Below are 19,150 nucleotides of genomic sequence, written 5' to 3'. Positions count from 1 at the left end.
CACGTCACGCCTTTTGTAATGTCCAGAGGAGCGTCATAAATCTCGACGACTACAGTTTCATTATTGTACGGTCCAAGTTCCATCGAGCTACGTTACTTGGCAGTGACACATCACGCGAAAGCTTTGTCGTTAAGTTTTGCCCACCAGCGTATCTCGTGCGTTTCTGTAGTAGCAGGACGTATACCGCATGGCAAGGACGACTAGCGGTGGTTTGAGCTCTAGTCTTTCATGCTTTCTCCATTCTGATCATTTCGCGACACGTAAGTGGGAGGAAGTGATATGTTGCCCTTCTGTTGTTAGAATGGACGGTCTCGAACCTTCAACAGTAAACCTCTGATTGATGCCGAGAGCACCTCTTGTAGTATCTGGTGCTGGAATTTGTTGAGCAACGCCGTGAAAATCACGTGTCTACTAAAAGTAGTCAAGTACAGCAAAAAGTAGAACACCTCGAACGACTAGAGATAGGATGTTCATACTGACAGGACTTATACATTTGTATGTTCTCCAGTAATGATTAGCCTTTCAGTCACCTCTGTTCAGTATATGTACTGTTGCTAGTAGGCACAGGGTCTGCCATTACCCTGATAACTAGTTCCATGCGTGTTGGCATCGACGCGTATAAGGCGCGAATGGCGCCCTGTGGTATAGCCATAGGTGCTCCATTCACCTGATTCCAAAGTTCATCTATGGTGGTTGGCATTGGGTCACAGCGCTGAACCCGTCGTTTCACCACTTCCCACACATTTTCGTTTGGCGACAAGACCTTTGACCTGGCGGGCCAAGGCAAAAGGCTGACATACTGTGACACCAGGAAGGCACGTGTTCGTACAGCAACATATGGTCGTGCATTGTCCTGCTGAACAGTGGCGTCTGGGGCGTTGTGCAGAAAGAATATGGCTGCTGGTCGTAGGATGCCATTCACGTAGGTCACGTAGGTCACAGTGCCCTGGACACGCACAAAATGTGATTTATGGTTGTACCCAATAGCACCCCACACCATAAGAACTCGAGTTGGCGCTGTGTGCCTTGTGCGGATGCACTCACTGTGAAGCCGTTCCCCCTGTCTAGTCAGCGTTCGTCCAAAAACACCATTGCCATCTGTCACGTTTCGGCACATTCGTCAAAGGTAGAAGTAATCAACGACGACAGGCTGTCACCCTTGTTTTATGCTCCTCCACTTGGTGCGCCAGAGTAGAGAAGGACGCAGATCTGTCCTGCAATGCCATTCGAATGAGGTCTCGATCTTCTTGGAGGATGATCTGGGTGGTACGACCTGACCCATCTCGTCGTGTTCTATGGACTTCCGTGAACCATTCTGCACACACCCGTTGCACCGCTGAAACACTTCGTTCCACATGAGCAGCAATTTCCGCACGCATGCATCTCATTCCCTCATGCTAATAATGCGCCCTCTTACAAACTCATTGATTTGAGGCTACGGTTCGAGCATTCGTCTTCGAGCCAACCTGCACGTCTGCTCAAGTCACTCTGATCCATTATGTTCCGTTTATAGCGAAAACGAGAGGCGCAGGCACATTTTACCCGTTGGTGATGTTATTCTGCGATATCGATGTTGGCCTAGATTCTACGGACCGATGTGTTTCAAATGCTAATAATGTCTGTAGAACATATTAATGTACATGTTCTGTCAATGTGAATGCCCTATCTCTATACGTTCAAGGTATTCTCTTGTTTGTGAACATGAGTATATTTCATCCCATTACCAAATAGACGCCTCAAGATATGTCATGTCAACCGATTTCTTCTATTAGTGAGGTTCTGCAGTAGATTTCTTTTCTCTGCAATTCGATGGAGTACCTTCTCAAAAATCCGAAGAAAAAAAGGAATGATCGTCGGAAGGACAGAATCTAGAAAAATCCAAACAACTTTTGTTAAAACTAAAAGCAAGGTGGTAGTACTAAGAGTGCAATGGGAATTTCATTGTTAAACGCAGAGGAGAGAGCGGGTAGGTGGAAAGAGTACACTGAAGCTCTCTATTTGGGGGCGAAGTTGTCTGAGGACGTGAAAGAAGAAGAAATCGGTGGTGGTGGTGGTGGTTAGTGTTTAACGTCCCGTCGACAACGAGGTCATTAGAGACGGAGCGCAAGCTCGGGTTAGGGAAGGATTGTGAAGGAAATCGGCCGTGCCCGTTCAAAGGGACCATCCCGGCATTTACCTGAAACGATTTAGGGAAATCACGGAAAACCTAAATCAGGATGGCCGGAGACGGGATTGAACCGTCGTCCTCCCGAAGGCGAGTCCAGTGTGCTAACCACTGCGCCACCTCGCTCGGTGAAGAAGAAATCGGAGTCGATATGGAAGACATAGGGGAGTCTAGAGTGAGAATTTAAAAGAACTCTGATAGACTTGAGATCAAATAAGGTAGAAGGAACAGAGAGCGTTCCATCAGAATTTCCAAAATTGTTGAAGGAAGTGGCAACCAAACGTCTTTTCAAGTTTTTATATAGGGTCTATGAGACTGGCTACGTATCATCAGACTTTCTTAAGAATATACACCAAGGACAGATAAGAGCGAGAACTGTCACACAATCAGCTTAAGATCTCATTCATCCAGGCTACTGCAAGATTAATATTCAGAAGAATGGAAAAGAAAGTTGAGGATCTGTTATATGAGGATCAGTTTGACTTCAGGAATGGTAAAAGCACCAGAGAGGCAATGGAAGCAAGACTGAAGAAAAACCAAGAGACCTTTATAAGATTTGTCGACCTAGAAATTCTGATAAAAAGAAGAGTAAGCTATGGGGGAATGTACAAGAACCAAGAGAGAATAATAGCCTGCAAGACCGAGAACGAAGTGGTCGGATTAAAAACGGCGTACGATAGGAGCGCAGTCTTTCGCACCCGCTGATCAATCTGCACATGAAGAGGCTATGACGGAAATAAAGGAGATGTTCAAAAGTAGGACTACAATACATTGTGAAAGAGTATCAGTAATAAGATTCGCTAATGATGTTGCTATCCTCTGTGAAAGTAAAGAATTACAGAATGTGTTCAATGGGTGATGACTACAGAACATGATTTGAGAGCTTAGCCGAAAAAGACAGAAGTAATGAGTAGTAATAAAAATGAGAATACCGAGAAATTTAGGATAAAAATTGGTGGTCACAAAGGGAACGAATTTAAAGAATTCTGCTACGTTGGAAGCAAAATAACTGATGACAGACGAAGCAACGAGAATATAAAAAAGCAGAATTACGCAGGCAAAGACGGTGTTTCTGGACAAGAGAAGTTTATTGGCATCAAACATGAGCATAAATTTATTAAAGAAATTTCTGAGAATGTTCTTTTGGAGCACAGCATTCTACGGACAGTGGTGAAACCATAACAGAAGAGAATCGAAACGTCTGAGATGAGGTGCTACAGAAGGATGTTGAAATGGCCTGACAAGGTAAGAAATGAGGAGGTTCTGCACAAAAAGGAAGATAAGTAAGACACTGACAAGAAGAAGGAAAAGGATGGTTGGACATCTTTAAGATATCAGGGAGTAACCTCTATGGTGCTACAGAGAGCTGGCCGGCCGGTGTGGTCGAGCGGTTCTAGGAGCTGCAGTCTGGAACCGCGCGACCGCTACGGTCGAAGGTTCGAATCCTGCCTCGGGCAGGGATGTCTGTGATGTCCTTAAGTTAGTTAGGTTTAAGTAGTTCTAAGTTCTAGGGGACTGATGACCTCAGAAGTTAAGTCCCATAGTGCTCAGAGCCATTTTTTTTAGAGAAAGCTGTAGAGAGTAAAAACTGTAGGGGAAACCAGAGATTCGAAGACATCCAACAAAAAATTGAGGTCGTAGTCTACAGGTGCTACTTACTCTCCCCAATAAGACTGCTGACTTAAAAAAATCAAATTTATTTTCGGTTTACTTTATTGGTTGGTTTGTGGGATAAAGGGACCAAACTGCCACGGTCATCGATCCCTTTACTTTATTGCTTGTTCATTGTAGAGACTGAGTAACGTGAGACATGACTCACTTCTCTGTGAACTAGTGCTTTTCATTCGTGTTCTTCGGCTCAGAGTTGTAGTATGGTTTCTACAGAAGCTGTAGCTTACTTTTCGCACTCCCTATTTTATCCACGACAAGTTCAGAATTTCATATAGTGTGTTCCAGTCAATATTGTAGAAAGCTTTCTCTGAATCTGTCAATGCAACTTTGTCTTTCTTCAGTGTATGTTCTAAGCCAAGTCTTTCTTCGGCCTGTCTTCTAAGGTACGTCTTGGTCTGAGCATGTTTCGCATGATCTTACATTTCTCTTGAAGGCACGCCTATCCTTCTACAGGTCGCTTACTAGTAGTCAGTACATTCTTTTATGGCAACCAAGGCTTATTAAACTGTTGGTTCCATAATCACCAGTCAGCTAAATTCTTTCTTTAATGTTGGGATTATTACACTCTACTTTAGGGGAAGATTGTAAGCCCTGTGCTGCCAGTGTTAAATTATCGAAATTTGTGGCCCATTATCTTGGAATGTTTGCAAGACACCAATTTTCAATTTTCTATGATTAATTAATGTACCTTTGCAGATATAATGAAATAAAATTATTGCAAGGATTGAATTTCGAGTTGTGTTACGATATTTTGTTCAGCCTCTTAATTTTTTGGCAGAATTCTGTAAATAAATGAACGTAGAAACTAAACAACACATGATTTTTTATTGTTCTAGTTCCATATGTATTAAATCTCATTCCTGGTATCTTACCTTCAGTACTATTTGAGATAACAGGCCATTTATAGGAATGAAAGTAGTATCGAGAAAATATGTTCAAAGTTTAATTACAAAATTTTGTACAGACTTACAGTTCTGAGTTTGCCATGCTACAGAATTGTCCTGGCCCATTATTTCGGTCCTCTTCGGTGTCACAGTCGCCGAATTCTTGCCTCCTTTCCTTTCTCGCTTCTTTCGTCATTTGCTGAGCAGCAAACTCTGATTGTCCTACGCGAAGAAAATCCTGTTCTTGCAGACCTCGAGCTGTGTTCTGCCCTAATCTCACCCCTAATTTCTCCAGAACTTTCACTTCTTTGTAGTCCCCACCGTTAAAAGTTACTGTATCAGACACCGCCAACTTTACAGTCATGAGACCAAAGACCGCATCTCGTGGTCGTGCGGTAGCGTTCTCGCTTCCCACGCCCGGGTTCCAGGGTTCGATTCCCGGCGGCGTCAGGGATTTTCTCTGCCTCGTGATGGCTGGGTGTTTGTGTGATGTCCTTAGGTTAGTTAGGTTTAAGTAGTTCTAAGCTCTAGGGGACTGATGACCATAGATGTTAAGTCCCATAGTGCTCAGAGCCATGAGACCAACAAAAATATTTTTAGGCACACGACACTGAAGGATTCTTTCACAGTCTGGTTCTTCCCTTGCAAAAATTTCTTTAAGAGATCTGGACTTGTCAGTTCTTGGGATATACTTTTGATTGCCCTCATTACTGCCAAAGGTTACGAGAAAATTCTGCTTGACCATGGTTACACCAAGCACTACGGGCCGTGGTCTCTTGACTAATTGCACTGGTTGTTTAACTTCCTTCACTGTCTGCACGGGTGTTTTGTACGAGTTCAGACGAAATGTGGACAGATGTGATAACTGCAAGTTTGCTTTTCTCAAATATACTTTTATGCTTAGTCATTTTGTACACTTAACGCCACAAACATTGCTGGCTGGCACACTATTTTCATACAAACAAATGCCATAAACAAAGGACTGATTCGTTTATTTGTAATGCCAATTACTCAGGTGTAGCAGTAGCCCTAACACAAGACTATTCACAGTCTTCTGGACATGCATGGTTCCCCAGGTATGACTATGAGTGTATACGAGGTGCTGTAAATCGTCTGACCCATGTCAGATGTCTGTTTTTAGTGTATGGTTTATCAAAAAGTTCAGCGGAGTCTAAAGTACGATATGGAACAGAAAACAGAAAGTGTCAAATTTCATCTAATTTGGCATTCAGTCTCCCCTCCGAATTGTAAGGCGACTACCCCCGACTGGTGAACGGTTTTATCGCGTTTGACTCTTCCGCGGAGTACAGGCACAGATAGTTTGTTCCTTTGGCCTGCCTACTAGATTTGTATGTGTCAGTGTCTCCATTGCTAGGCTGTATTCTGTGCGCGACTACTGTGCTCAAATCGCCGCTGTTGCGTTCGGGCCGACCGGAGTGGACGTGCGGTTCTAGGTGCTACAGTCGGGAACCGAGCGACCGCTACGGTCGCAGGTTCGAATCCTGCCTCGGGCATGGATGTGTGTGATGTCCTTAGGTTAGTTCAAATGGTTCAAATGGCTCTGAGCACTACGGGACTCAACTGCTGTGGTCATCAGTCCCCTAGAACTTAGAACTACTTAAACCTAACTAACCTAAGGACATCACACACATCCATGCCCGAGGCAGGATTCGAACCTGCGACCGTAGCAGTCGTACGGTTCCGGACTGCGCGCCTAGAACCGCGAGACCACCGCGGCCGGCCTTAGGTTAGTTAGGTTTAATTAGTTCTAAGTTCTAGTCGACTGATGACCTTAGAAGTTAAGTCGCATACTGCTCAGAGCCATTTGAACCTTGCGTTCGGAATCTCGCCGGGGCGCTCTAGGTGGGCACAGAATCCAGAAGGGCGGTGGTGGGGGCGGCAGGTGCCATCCACGGGACCGGCGCTACCCCGTAACCCCCTCCCCCCCCCCCACTGGGGCTGCCTAATCGGGCCGCAAATTACTTGGCCCGCGCCGCGTCCCTCACCACCCCATCCTCCGCCCCCACAACCGCCGCCTGCAATTGTCTGCGGCGCCGCACCGAGTTCTGCAGACTTCCTCCTGCCTGGCCCGCGGCTGCGCCTCCGCCAGAACGGGGAAGCCTCCCTCCACCATGCACTCCCCTGCCAGTCCTGCCTGTCTGGTGCCAACCACTTCCGTCTACATTATTACTCTGCAACTCACACTCAAGTGTCTTAGGCCGATATTACACTATCTAATTTCTTTGTCAAAGATTTGATCAAAGATGTGATCAAATATTCCGTCAAATTTATTTGACAAAGATCTTTGACATAGTGCCAGAAGGGGTATTACACTGTCATCATATTTTTCGTCAAAGTTCAAGATGGCTGACCACAACAACTTGGTATTAACTGCAGTAGTTGCATGTACCACAATTGCGGAAGAGAAGCGGGGGGAAAAAGGAAACGTACCTGGGTGAAGCCGTCGGTTTTACGACGACACGATAAAAGCGTTCAACAAAACTTGTTATAGTGGAGGATGTCAAGTGGTACATCAATTACTTGAGAATGGATGAGCATACATTCGTGTATGTGCTCAGTGAAGTGTATCGTGATATCACAAAGCACAATATTCACTTAAGAACTGCTATATCTGCAGAAGACAGGCTCATTGTAACACTCCAATTCCTTGCTACAGGGGGGAGTTAGGTTAGGTCACCAATCTTCTTAATCTATTTTTGTATTCAGGGTGCCTCACGTTGTAAAGCGCATCAGCTTTATACATCTTTATTAATTTTGTAATTGTTAGTACACACCAATTGTATTTACCGGCAATGTTTATAAAAATACTACAGATGACAGAACGCTGCAGCGATGCTAGCACTCCACGTGGTAATATGTCTCATTGCAGTGAAAAGAAGACAAGCGACTTCTTTGATCAAATCTACAGCGAGGCCCTAGATTCGATCAAATATTTGACGACATTTGACGAAGTTCCCTATTACACCATCAAATTTCTTTGACAAAGATATTTGACAACGATATTGGCCAAAAAATTTGATAGTGTAATACTGGCCTTAAGGCAGTGTCCTTCGTGAGCGACAGAAGCGACCGACACGCAGCGACTTCTGGATACGTGACACTCCAGCGACAAACAGGAGCATCGGGCGCAAACTTGGGTGTACTGCGTGCGGGCGACCATGTCGCGCTACAAGATGGCTGCTTAGAGCCAACCAGCTGATTCTATAAAACGGCTTCCCTAACCTGTAGAATACTGGAGCTGGCGAGTAAGGCTGCAGAATTAGGTTTACTTAAGAAAATAAAGTGAAAAGGAATTTTGAGCATGAAATTTACAAATGGAGGAATCTCCAAGGAGAATTTCATAAATATCATCAACTACGAAGATTACCAGACAAATTCTTCGAATACATGTGAATGAGTAGTGGTGCATTCGACTATCTCATCAATAAATCAAATACGAATGTTTTATACATGATCAATAACTTTTAACAGCCAATAAATGAGGAGGAATGACTACTACATGACAAACTGCGCTAAATACAAACATAAGTAAACCGATTGATACCAGTGAACAGTAGCTAGCTATGGTGTAGGGGTAGCGTATACAGTTCGTGATTACGCATAAGGAAAAGGTCGTAGGTTCGATTCTGGCCTGTTCTTTTATGTATACTGTTTGCATGTCATCGCTAAATATATTTTTCAGGTCTTGCCAAAGAACTTGACCTTCACACCTGTCCCAGTTTGTCACACACATCTAATTCCTAATAAATTACAATGAACCATGAAATTTTACAGATATTTGATGTTGCCAACGTAATTCATCAGCAGACAGTGTTAAGGCCAAGCGTTTCAATTACTCTAAACAGTCACTCAATGGAAAGCATATGAACTCTATATGGCGTGAGTAGGCTGCGTCCCTACAACCGCTGTGCCTCTTCAAAAGGTTGGAAGAATCCAGACCTCTCCACAGGTGGCCCGCCATACTCTCCTGCGATCGATGGTCATCTGAGGAAGCCCCAGATATTGCTGATGGTGTCAGACCAATGGTGCGGGATGACGCAGAATGTTGGAGGGTGTCTGGGATGGCAGGCGCAGCTACGGACGGGTGCACGATACAGCGATCCTCCATTGTGGTGATGAGATGTGGTCGGTAGGAACTTTGACGATGGTTAAGCCTGCTCACACGTTCCCATGCAGCCCAACACCTGGTCACTGTCACATCAGAATGCCCCCAACTGTGGCTGTTGCAATCTGAAGATAACACTAGAGGCCTATATACATTTTTTCCTTCTTACTATATTTTCTTTTATTTCTTTCTTGTTGTATTTTCGTCATACAATGAATAGATTATTCCAGAATGACTTTTGTAAATTTAAGTTTTTGCTATAATTATGTTTCTGTTAAGATACTGTAGCTGTTATGAATGTGATTGCTGGTTTCAATTACTGTGATGTTTTTTTTGTTAACATGTTATCTGAATTCATTTTCTGTGTAGAAGGTAATATGAAATTGTGATTTTGTATAAAACTGTAAATCGATGTAACCAGAATCTTGGAAAGTGTTATGTGAAGTGGGGTATTTGAATGATGGAGAATCATATTGAGACGTCGAAAGAGATGGCATCAACAAACAAAGTACTCGGGAGTGAGAAGAAGAGAGTGGAGGTGATTGTCGCGTTGCGCAACACATTACATTTGTGGCCGGTGAAAAGTATCAGTGTTTGTGTATGTCCATCTTTTTAGATATGGTTGTGGGATTCGGCTGTTCGACAAAGGAGGTCAAATTAAACATCTTTCAGCCGTCTAGTCTCCAAGTTTCAGCGTTTTACTGCGCCATCTTCAGGCTCCTGGCTGACGTGTAGGATGCATCTACTTCGGCGGGTAGTGGCTAAGGTGATCACTATAGCAAAAATTTACTCGTACCAGTATTGCCGGCCTCTGTTTTGGTCAAAACAGAAGTACAGTCTTCCTACACGTCGGTCAGGAGCCTGAAGATGACGTAGTGAAACGTTGAAACTGGTTGCCGAGTGAAATAAGTTTGAAAACCAGACGGCTGACAGGTGTTTAATTTGACAGTCTGTATCACTGTTTGGACGGTGCTGCGCTTATGATCTTGGTGTGTGCCGTGATGAAAGACCTACTGACTGTACGTGTCGCTTTGCCCATTTCCAGGAACTGTATTTTGACTCACTAAACATAACACTTCGATATGGAAACCAGAATGCTATGTGTACTCCGTAAAGTTTGTTTTTGATTGTAGACAGCCCAAATTTAGTGCATACGACGAACTCTGGACTGAAACAAAAAATTGATAACACATTGGCGTGTCGGTATCTTGATAAGAAAAACATTAATTCTGAACGTATGATGTGCTGATTGCCGCGTAACTGAAGTGTTTGCGTGGACAGTTGCGCACGGTTCCTATTGTTCTGTTCAAACAACGGCCTAATGGCTTGCAGTACAATTGACTCCATTTACTTTGGATGTCGACGACTCACCCGCGGCATCAGCAAAGTGGAAACTGTTCTGGAGGAACACTGGCTAAGAGACACCACTAACTACATCGCTCTAATCAGTGATGTAAAAAGTCTTTATATAGGATCAGCAATAACTCGGTCATTCGTTTTACGTAATTGTATATTGTATTGTAATACCATTCAGATTTATTTTCAATAACATTTAGAACAGCAGTTAAAACTTGGTCTGCCGGCGAGGGTGGCCGAGCGGTTCTAGGCGCTACAGTCTGGAACCGCGCGATCGCTACGGTCATAGGTTCGAATCCTGACTCGGGCATGGAAGTGTGTGTTGTCCTTAGTTTAGTTAGGTTTAAGTAGTTCTAAGTTCTAGGGGACTGATGACGTCAGCAGTTAAGTCCCATAGTGCTCAGAGCCATTTGAACCATTTGTAAAAACTTGGTTTCATTCATGTAATTACTTCTTTTCATAACCATAATTTTGCAGACCTATTAATTTCGGACACAATCATTTTTCCAAACAATTGTTACCACTGCTAATGACATAAGTGTTTAACAGTTTTGGCTTTTTCGTGTGCTTTTAATTTCCAATGTTTTTTTTTTATTTATGTAGTCTATAAGCTGGTTGGTTGGTTGCTTTTGGAACATGGGACCAAACAGTGAGGTCATCCGTCCCATTGGATTAGGGAAGGGTGGGGAAGGAAGTCGGCAGTGCCCTTCAAAGGAATCATCTTGGCTTTTGCATGAAGCGATTAGGAAAATCATGGGAAACCTAAATCAGGATGGCCGGACGTGGGTTTGAACCGTCGTCCTTCCGAGTCTGTAACTGTTTACCTACATTTGCATGATTCGTTGTTCTACATTTAAGTTATCACGAATTATTGTGCTGTGCCGATGAATTTTATACGCTCTACGTTAACAGCCGTAACGTTAGTATGTAGAAACGCGCCGATAGTTGTTCAGTTTGCTTAGGAGAATATTTTATCAGTGGTAATCTGTTTGATTTGGGACAAAGGAAGGTTATTCGTAATGTTATACCTTTTGGGTAATTACTTGCACGAGTGAATGTAATGTTCAGCCCAACTGAAGAAAAGTAGGGTTTTCTTAGTCCCACTTCACTTAAAATTTCTGGGCGCTGTAAATTTAGGGGAGACGGTCGGGAGTACTGACAGACCTAGTAATGGAACACGATTGGTTCTAACTAAGTCGATGTTAAAGAGGTGCTGTTTCGCGTGATAAGGTTGCATTTTGTGATACCCTCTGGTCCGTTATCGTCACAGGATGGTTCGACCAACCAGCCAAATGGTGACGCACAATCAGACTCTTTTCAAAGTCTGTGAGTTCTGATAACGCTGTCTCATACGAGTACGCGACATTTCTATGTGTTTCGCAGCGATCACTCAACAACACCAGACGCTGTTCACACCCCTTTTATACTCTACCAGGCCTGGTAACAATACTGAACACTAAGGAAAGTAAGGCGCTCTGGTGGCCGATCTATCCGTTACTGAGAATTGCACCTCTAAACATTCACATTGTGTACGTGTAGGAAGTTACACTGATATCTAACCATGCCTTCTGGATGCTTCACTTTCTTTGTCAGACAGTGTAGTCCGAAAATGCTTCTACGAAACGTCTGCCAAACAGACACTGTAAAGACACACGTATTGATCACACAACGAAGCGTGAAAGTGATGTACTGTGGTAAATGTAGGCGAAAGAACGCCGGAAATCGGCCAGCTGGAGTTTGGGGAGTGAATGCACACATCTCCAGGACTACACACAAGGACCAGCAACATTGGAAGTAACCACTGAAGACGCTTCATAAATGAGGCTCTGAGAGCACAAGCGGACTAACCCACACTTTTTGTGCATTTGAGGTATTGAGATGATATGATAACAGTATAAGTTTATTATGCAGTGCCTGTTGATCTGTTCTTTTGTCTGAAGGTTTGTGTCATTTAGCAATGTACACATTGCTGTTGCACTTAACCACCGGTAGATGCCGTTGAGGACAGAAGCGGACTATGCGCCATGGTCCGTTTGTGCTCTGTGCTCTCCTTCCGCTGTCACTGCGCGTGATGCCGGCGAACGAAGGACTTGGGCATCCCGCGTGGAACAACTTATTGGACCAGTGACCACGTGGAAGTGTATGTAAGTTGTTCAGCGTGGAAGCCCCTGCGAAAAGTGTGGAGCAGCAATTGCAAGATTAATTGTTCTTGTGTTCCTTTCTGTTTTTGCTGATAATATTGTCGAATGTACATGAACGTGTTCATATTCAAAGACGTCCAGAGGTATATCGAACGGTGACTTTGTTCAAATAATGCTAGTTGCTTTCCATACGAAAACACAATGAAGTACAAAAAACACTTTATTTATTGCAATACTGTGTAATCGAGTAACGATCACTTTTAATGACATGCGTACAACATTGTTTTACCGCTGGCCGAGTCGTCTTGTGCAACTGCCCACTTTGATCGTTACTGTCGTGTAGTTAATATTACGTTCAGGGCTGGATATTTTTATTACAGAGATGTTTGCGTCCCATGGGGAAGCGCCGGGAGAAGCGAGAGCGAGCACGGGCGCAGCAACTTTCCTAGAGCACGTGCCAGAGACAAACGACGTTGCAGTGATACAGGGCTGAGGAAAGAAGCGCCTTAGAAACGAAGCTAAATGGCGTCTTAACGTTAGAAAAGAACAGAGCTCTAGGTCAAGAGTATGCCAACCGTGAGGGTAACCTTGTACCTCGAAAGGAACTGCGGACAATCAGCCGGTTCGTGCCGGTATGAATTCCACAAAACCATTAACGAACAACGGCAGGAACAAATGTTCAATGAGTTTTATAAGTTGGGCAGCCATGATCTGCAGTCGGCTTTCCTGTTTACCATGATTAAAGTTGTTGGTAAAGCACGCTCTTACGTAGGTCAGCAACGTTCACGCAGGGAGAAGACAAAATTGTATTACTTGCTCTATTTAAATAGGTCTGAAACTAGGGTGTGCAAAAGGCTCTTTCAGAATACTTTAGCCGTATCTGCTGGAAGAATTGATAGACTACTCAAGAATAAAGGGAAAAAGCAACCCCTCTTCATGATGGTAGACGTAAAGGTCAACTCGGTAATTAAATACCTCCCCACAAAGTTGATGTAGTAAAACGCTTCACAGAAAAATTTCCGGTTTATGAAAGCCATTATGCGTATCATAAAAATAACGGTAGGAAGTACTTAGGACCAGATTTAAATATATCAATCCTGTATTCACCGTACTGTACAGAGGAGCAAATGCTGGTTTCTAATTTTATTTTCCGCAAATTTTTTTACGAAAACTGCAATTTATTTCATCCATCAGTGTCCGACTCTTGTCCAACATGCTTTGCAGGTAAAAATAACAGCTGCCGGTAATGATAAGGAGAGGACGGAGTTAATTGCCGAGCGTGAATTCCATCAACAAAAAGCTGATTATGCAAGGGCAGGTTTACAGAATGATACTTTGTTTAGCAAATCAGATGGTAACGTTAAAGTGATAACATTTGATTTCATGAAAACTTTGCTGGACCGGTCATCTCAAGTGCAGTTTGCTATTACAAACTTTAAGTTGTGGACATAGTGCTTTGTTATCCACGATATGCACAATCGTGATGCAGACATGTTTCTGTGGAATGAATCCATTGCGTCGAGAGGGCCACAAGAAATTAGTACCTGTTTTCTGTATTTCATACGGAATTTTGTTAGGACTGAAAAACTAATTATGTACTCTGACCTATGTGGAGGCCAGAATAGAAACGTAAAAGTTGCTATACTGTACCAATACACTGTAAGCAGCTCACAGAGTTCTCTGTGAAGGAAATAGACCACAAATGTTAGTTAGCGGACATTCGTACCTGCCCTGTGATTAGGATATTGGCTTGGTTCAGAAACGAAAAAATTATTTTCGTAATATTTACCTTCCTGAACATTGGAATGATGTCGTAGTGACGGCCAAAAAAGGAATTCATTCAAGGTAATCAACATGATATGCAAAAAAAGGAATATGTGGAAAACACTGGCTGAAGTAATGGACAGACCGAGATGGATACTGTAGGGGAAGACAGAAATTGGAATATACAGAAGGTTCCAAAAAAACGTATCCACGGTTTGAAACTCCATAACTTGCAAATAATTGACGGAGTTGTCTCATTTTTGGTGAAAGTGTATCTTGAAGTCCAACTTAAACATATCACTATAGGTGTTCGAAATGGTCACCATTAACATCCACACACAGACGATGTCGCCGAACTGCAGCACGAACTACTGACTGCAACGTGTTCAGTTGGATATTTGCACATGAATGTACGATGGATTCTCGGAGTTCATCCAGTGTGCTTGGCTTTTGACGACACATGACGTCCTTTAGTGTTCCCCACAGGTAAAAGTCCAGAGGAGTTAGGTCTGGGGATCGTGGTGGATACTCAACAGCACCTCTACGGCCTATCCATCTTCCTGGTAGATTTCCGTCGATATACGCCCTAACACGATTTTGGTAGTGGGCTGGGGCACGATCTTGTTGAAATTAAACTCTTTCGTGTCCATACAAGTCTCGGATGGCTGGTAAAATGGATGTCTGGAGCTTCTGAAGGTACACCTCACCAGTAACTGTGCCGTCAGAGAAGAACGGCCCAATCAAGCCCAGGTAAGACAATCCACACAACACATTTACTCCCGGCAAATTCATGGCTTTGTCTACATTGACATTCGGACTTTCGGTGGCCCAGTAGATGCAATTGTGGCGATTTACTGTAGCACTGAGTTTGAAGTGTGCCTCGTCAGACCACACAATCTCTGCAAACTCTTTATCGTTGCGCACCATGTTAGTAAACCACTTTCAGTACTCCATTCTACGATCTGGGTCGTCCTCGTTCATTGCATGTAGCAGTTGTAGGATGTAGCACTTCCACTTTGCTGTATTCAAAATCGGCCGAACACTTGAGCGACTCACGAGCACACTGTCTCACAGACTTCTGTGGTGGGCGAGTGAATTGTTGTAACACACGACGGAAGTTAGATGGACTTGTTACTGTTACAGGTCGTCCAGATCGTTGATACTCATTTCGCCATTGCCGTTGAACCTAATTAATGTTTTCGTACTTAAAATACCACTTCAAAACTGACTTTCTTTCATCGAATGCAAGCCTTGCGCCAGCCATGTTTACTAGAATAACTAGGTGCAACTAAGAACAAAAAAATGACTATCTGGCGACTGTCATCTAACAAAACAAAACAACGCAATACAATGCTTATATGGCGATTGCCGGAACTACAAAATATTACACTACCAAAGATGAGGCAACTCCGTCAATCAGTTTGCCAGTTATGGACTTTGAAACAGTTGATACATTTTTTTGGACACCTCTGTATGCAGTAAGCAACTGAGAATGTTGTGTGTAGGCGCTATTTTGAGATGAAGAGGTTGGTACCGGAGTGGAAGCCGTGGCGGGCCACGTCACATCAGTAAGAGGCGCCCATGTACCTGAAACAAAAGATACCTACGACAGGAACGCAATGAAGTCAGCTCTGCACCTACATCGGCGCTTTGCTGATCAGAGCGGGAAGTTTGCATAGTACAAGAGTTGGAGGTTCTTCCCGTCCCACTGTGCCTATACCGAGGAGAGTGTTTGCAACTTTGGGAACGATTGAAGGTTAGCTAACCACCGTTACAAGTCAAATATAAGTCAATCTCCAGATTTCGAGTTTGCGCTCGGAGTTAACTGGAGTTTGCAGGCGAGTTAGCTCTGACTGCTAACTCGAAAGTCTGGAAATTATCGATCCAACGACCAAGGTTGAAAGGTCACAACTTTGTAAGCTACTGCTCCGCGAACTGACAGACGACCTCTCCTTTGGCTCGCAGTGTGGCTGCGGCCTCCAGCAAAACAAACGTCAGCACAGCGCTGGGGGTCGTAGGAGGACGGCCGTGCGAAGCAAAGTCTGTGACTCGATTACAGATTAAATAATCTGAAGTTTTGTATAGTCGAATGTGATACGGGAAACTAGGAATCATACAGAGGCATATAGACAGTCCTTTTTCCCTCGCTCTATCTGCAAAAGTAGCAGCACACCCTCCGCCACGCACCATACGGTGGCTTGCGTGGTGTGTATGCAGATGCAGAACAGTGAAACCAGACTGTATCGAGAATGTCAATGTTTGTATTACACTACTGGCCATTGAAATTGCTACACCAAGAAGAAATGCAGATGATAAACGGGTATGCATTGGACAAATATATTATACTAGAACTGACATGTGATTACACTTTTACGCAATTTGGATGCATAGATCCTGAGAAATCAGTACCCAGAACAACCACCTCTGGCCGTAATAACGACCTTGATACGCCTGGGCATTGAGTCAAACAGAGCTTGGATGGCGTGTACAGATACAACTGCCCATACAGCTTCAACACGATACCACAGTTCATCAAGAGCAGTGACTGGCGTATTGTGACGAGCCAGTAGCTCGGCCACCATTGACCAGGCGTTTTCAGTTGGTGATAGATCTGGAGAATGGCCAGGGTAGCATTCGAACATTTTCTGTATCCAGAAGGGCCCGTACAGGACCTGCAACATGCGGACGTGCATTATCCTGCTGAATGTAGGGTTTCGCAGGGATCGAATGAAGGGTAGAACCACGGGTCGTAACACATCTGAAATGTAATATCCACTGTTCAAAGTGCCGTCATGCGAACAAGAGGTGACCGAGGCGTGTAACCAATGGCACCCCATACCATCACGCAGAGTGATAAGCCAGTATGGCGATGACGAATACACGCTTCCAATGCGCGTTCATCGCGATGTCGCCAAACACGGATGCGACCATCATGATTCTGTATACAGAACCTGGTTTCATCCGAAAAAATGACGTTTTGCCATTCGTGCACCCAGGTTCGTCGTTAATACATTATCGCAGGCGCTCCTGTCTGCGATGCAGCGTCGTAACCGCAGCCATGGTCTCCGAGCTGACAGTCCATGCTCCTGCAAACGTCGTCGAACTGTTCGTGCAGATGGTTGATGTCTTGGAAAACTCCCTATCTGTCGACTCAGGGATCGAGACGTGGCTGCACGATCCGTTACAGCCATAAGGATAAGATGCCTGTCATTTCGACTGTTAGTGATACGAGGCCGTTGGGATCCAGCATGGCGTTCCGTACTACCCTCCTGAACCCACCGATTCCATGTTCTGCTAACAGTCATTGGATCTCGACCAACGCGAGCAGCAGTGTCGCGATACGATAAATTGCAATCGCGTTAGGCTACAATCCAACTTTTATCAAAATCGTAAACGTGATGGTACGCATTTCTCCTCGTTACACGAGGCATCACAACAACGTTTCACCAGGCAACGCCGGTCAACTGCTGTTTGTGTATGAGAAATCGGTTGGAAACTTTCCTCGTGTCAGCATGTTGTAGGCGTCGTCACCGGCGCCAACCTTGTGTGAATGCTCTGAAAAGCTAATCATTTGCATATCACAGCATCTTCTTCCTGTCGGTTAAATTTCGCATCTGTAGCACGTCATCTTTGTGGTGTAGCAATTTTAATGGCCAGTAGTGTATATTAGTGAGAGCAGAAAGTATAAAACTAAAACCAGTGACTCTTAAAAACTGCGTTTAATTGGAAAGACATCATTTTTAAACGAAAGGTGTTTTTTTGGGGGGGGGGATAGGGTGGGAGTGGGGGGGGGGGGGAGATGTAGAAATCAAGGTCACGTGGACCTTTGTGAATCGATTCCAACCTGATCTAGTCATGTGGTCTCTAATTTTTCCCTACCAATTCCGTGCGACAGAATCTACCAATATTCTATAGCTTGCTACCTGACGCTCCATTAAAGACTAAAAGCAGTGCACATACAGGCTTATACGTACGACAGCAGTTTCGAAAGTCTTTTCCATTTGCTGACGGTATGTGGATGATGTGGTGTTCTCCTAGCCAAAAATGTCATTCGATTGATTTCTCATCTCTAATGGAATACGAAAAAAAAAATCGTAAAGAATAAATGGTTATTTAGTGCAAAGGAAGACTATTACGGATTAAACTGGAGGCCATTCCTCTTTTCTTTTGAAACAAGTTACACGTGTTTTTGAGGATGTTCATACAAATCCTATCAGTTCTCTTACAACGTGTAGAAATGGTGAACCAAATGATGGCCAGGGTATTAAAATGTAACGTTTGTAAAAAAGTGTCTACAAGAAAAAAACTGAAAGAAGGGAATCGTGTGGTATTGTTGGCTGGGACAGCCCGAGGGGCAGGTTCACCACCTCTCTACATCTACATCTACATCTACATACATACTCCGCATTCCAACATACGGTGCGTCGCGGAGGGTACCTCCTACCACAATTAGCATCTTCTCTCCCTGTTCCACTCCCAAACAGAACTAGGCAAAAATGACTGCCTATATGCATCTGTACGAGTCCTATCTCTCTTCTCTTATCTTTGTGGTTTTTCCGCGAAATATAAATTGGCGACAGTAAAATTGTACTGGAGTCAGCCTCAAATTCTGGTTCTCTAAATTTCCTCAGGAGCGATTCACGAAAAGAACGCCTCCTTTCTTCTAGAGTTCCTGAAGCATTTCCGTAAAACTCGCGTGATGATGAAATTTACCAGTAACAAATCTAGCAGCCCGACTCTGAATTGCATCTATGTCCTCCCTCAATCTGACCTGATAGGGATCCAAAACGCTCGAGCAGTACTCAAGAATAGGTCGTATTAGTGTTTTATAAGCGGTCTCCTTTGCAGATGAACCACATCTTCCCAAAATTCTACCAAGGAGCCGAAGACGACTATCCGCCTTGCCCACAACTGCCATTACATGCTTGTCCCACTTCGTATCGCTCTGCAGTGTTACGCCCAAATATTTAATCGACGTGACTGTGTCAAGCGCTGCACTACTAATGGAGTATTCAAACATTACGGGATTCTTTTTCCTATTCAT

The 19,150-nt window shown here is 44.0% G+C and overlaps 1 protein-coding gene across 1 annotated transcript in view; it reads right to left on the bottom strand.

The window, feature by feature from the left end:
• LOC126355632 (cGMP-specific 3',5'-cyclic phosphodiesterase) overlaps positions 1–19,150 on the bottom strand; it is a gene marked incomplete at its 3' end in the record, with an annotated part of 1,336,169 nt that overhangs the window by 178,056 nt on the left and 1,138,963 nt on the right. The gene's annotated exons all lie outside the window — the stretch shown is intronic.

The sequence above is a fragment of the Schistocerca gregaria genome, chromosome 3 (genome assembly GCF_023897955.1).
Source record: "Schistocerca gregaria isolate iqSchGreg1 chromosome 3, iqSchGreg1.2, whole genome shotgun sequence".
In the NCBI taxonomy this organism is placed as follows: Eukaryota; Metazoa; Arthropoda; class Insecta; order Orthoptera; family Acrididae; genus Schistocerca; species Schistocerca gregaria.
The sequence above is the reverse complement of the archived record's forward strand: the minus strand, read 5'-3'. Positions and strand labels throughout refer to the sequence as shown.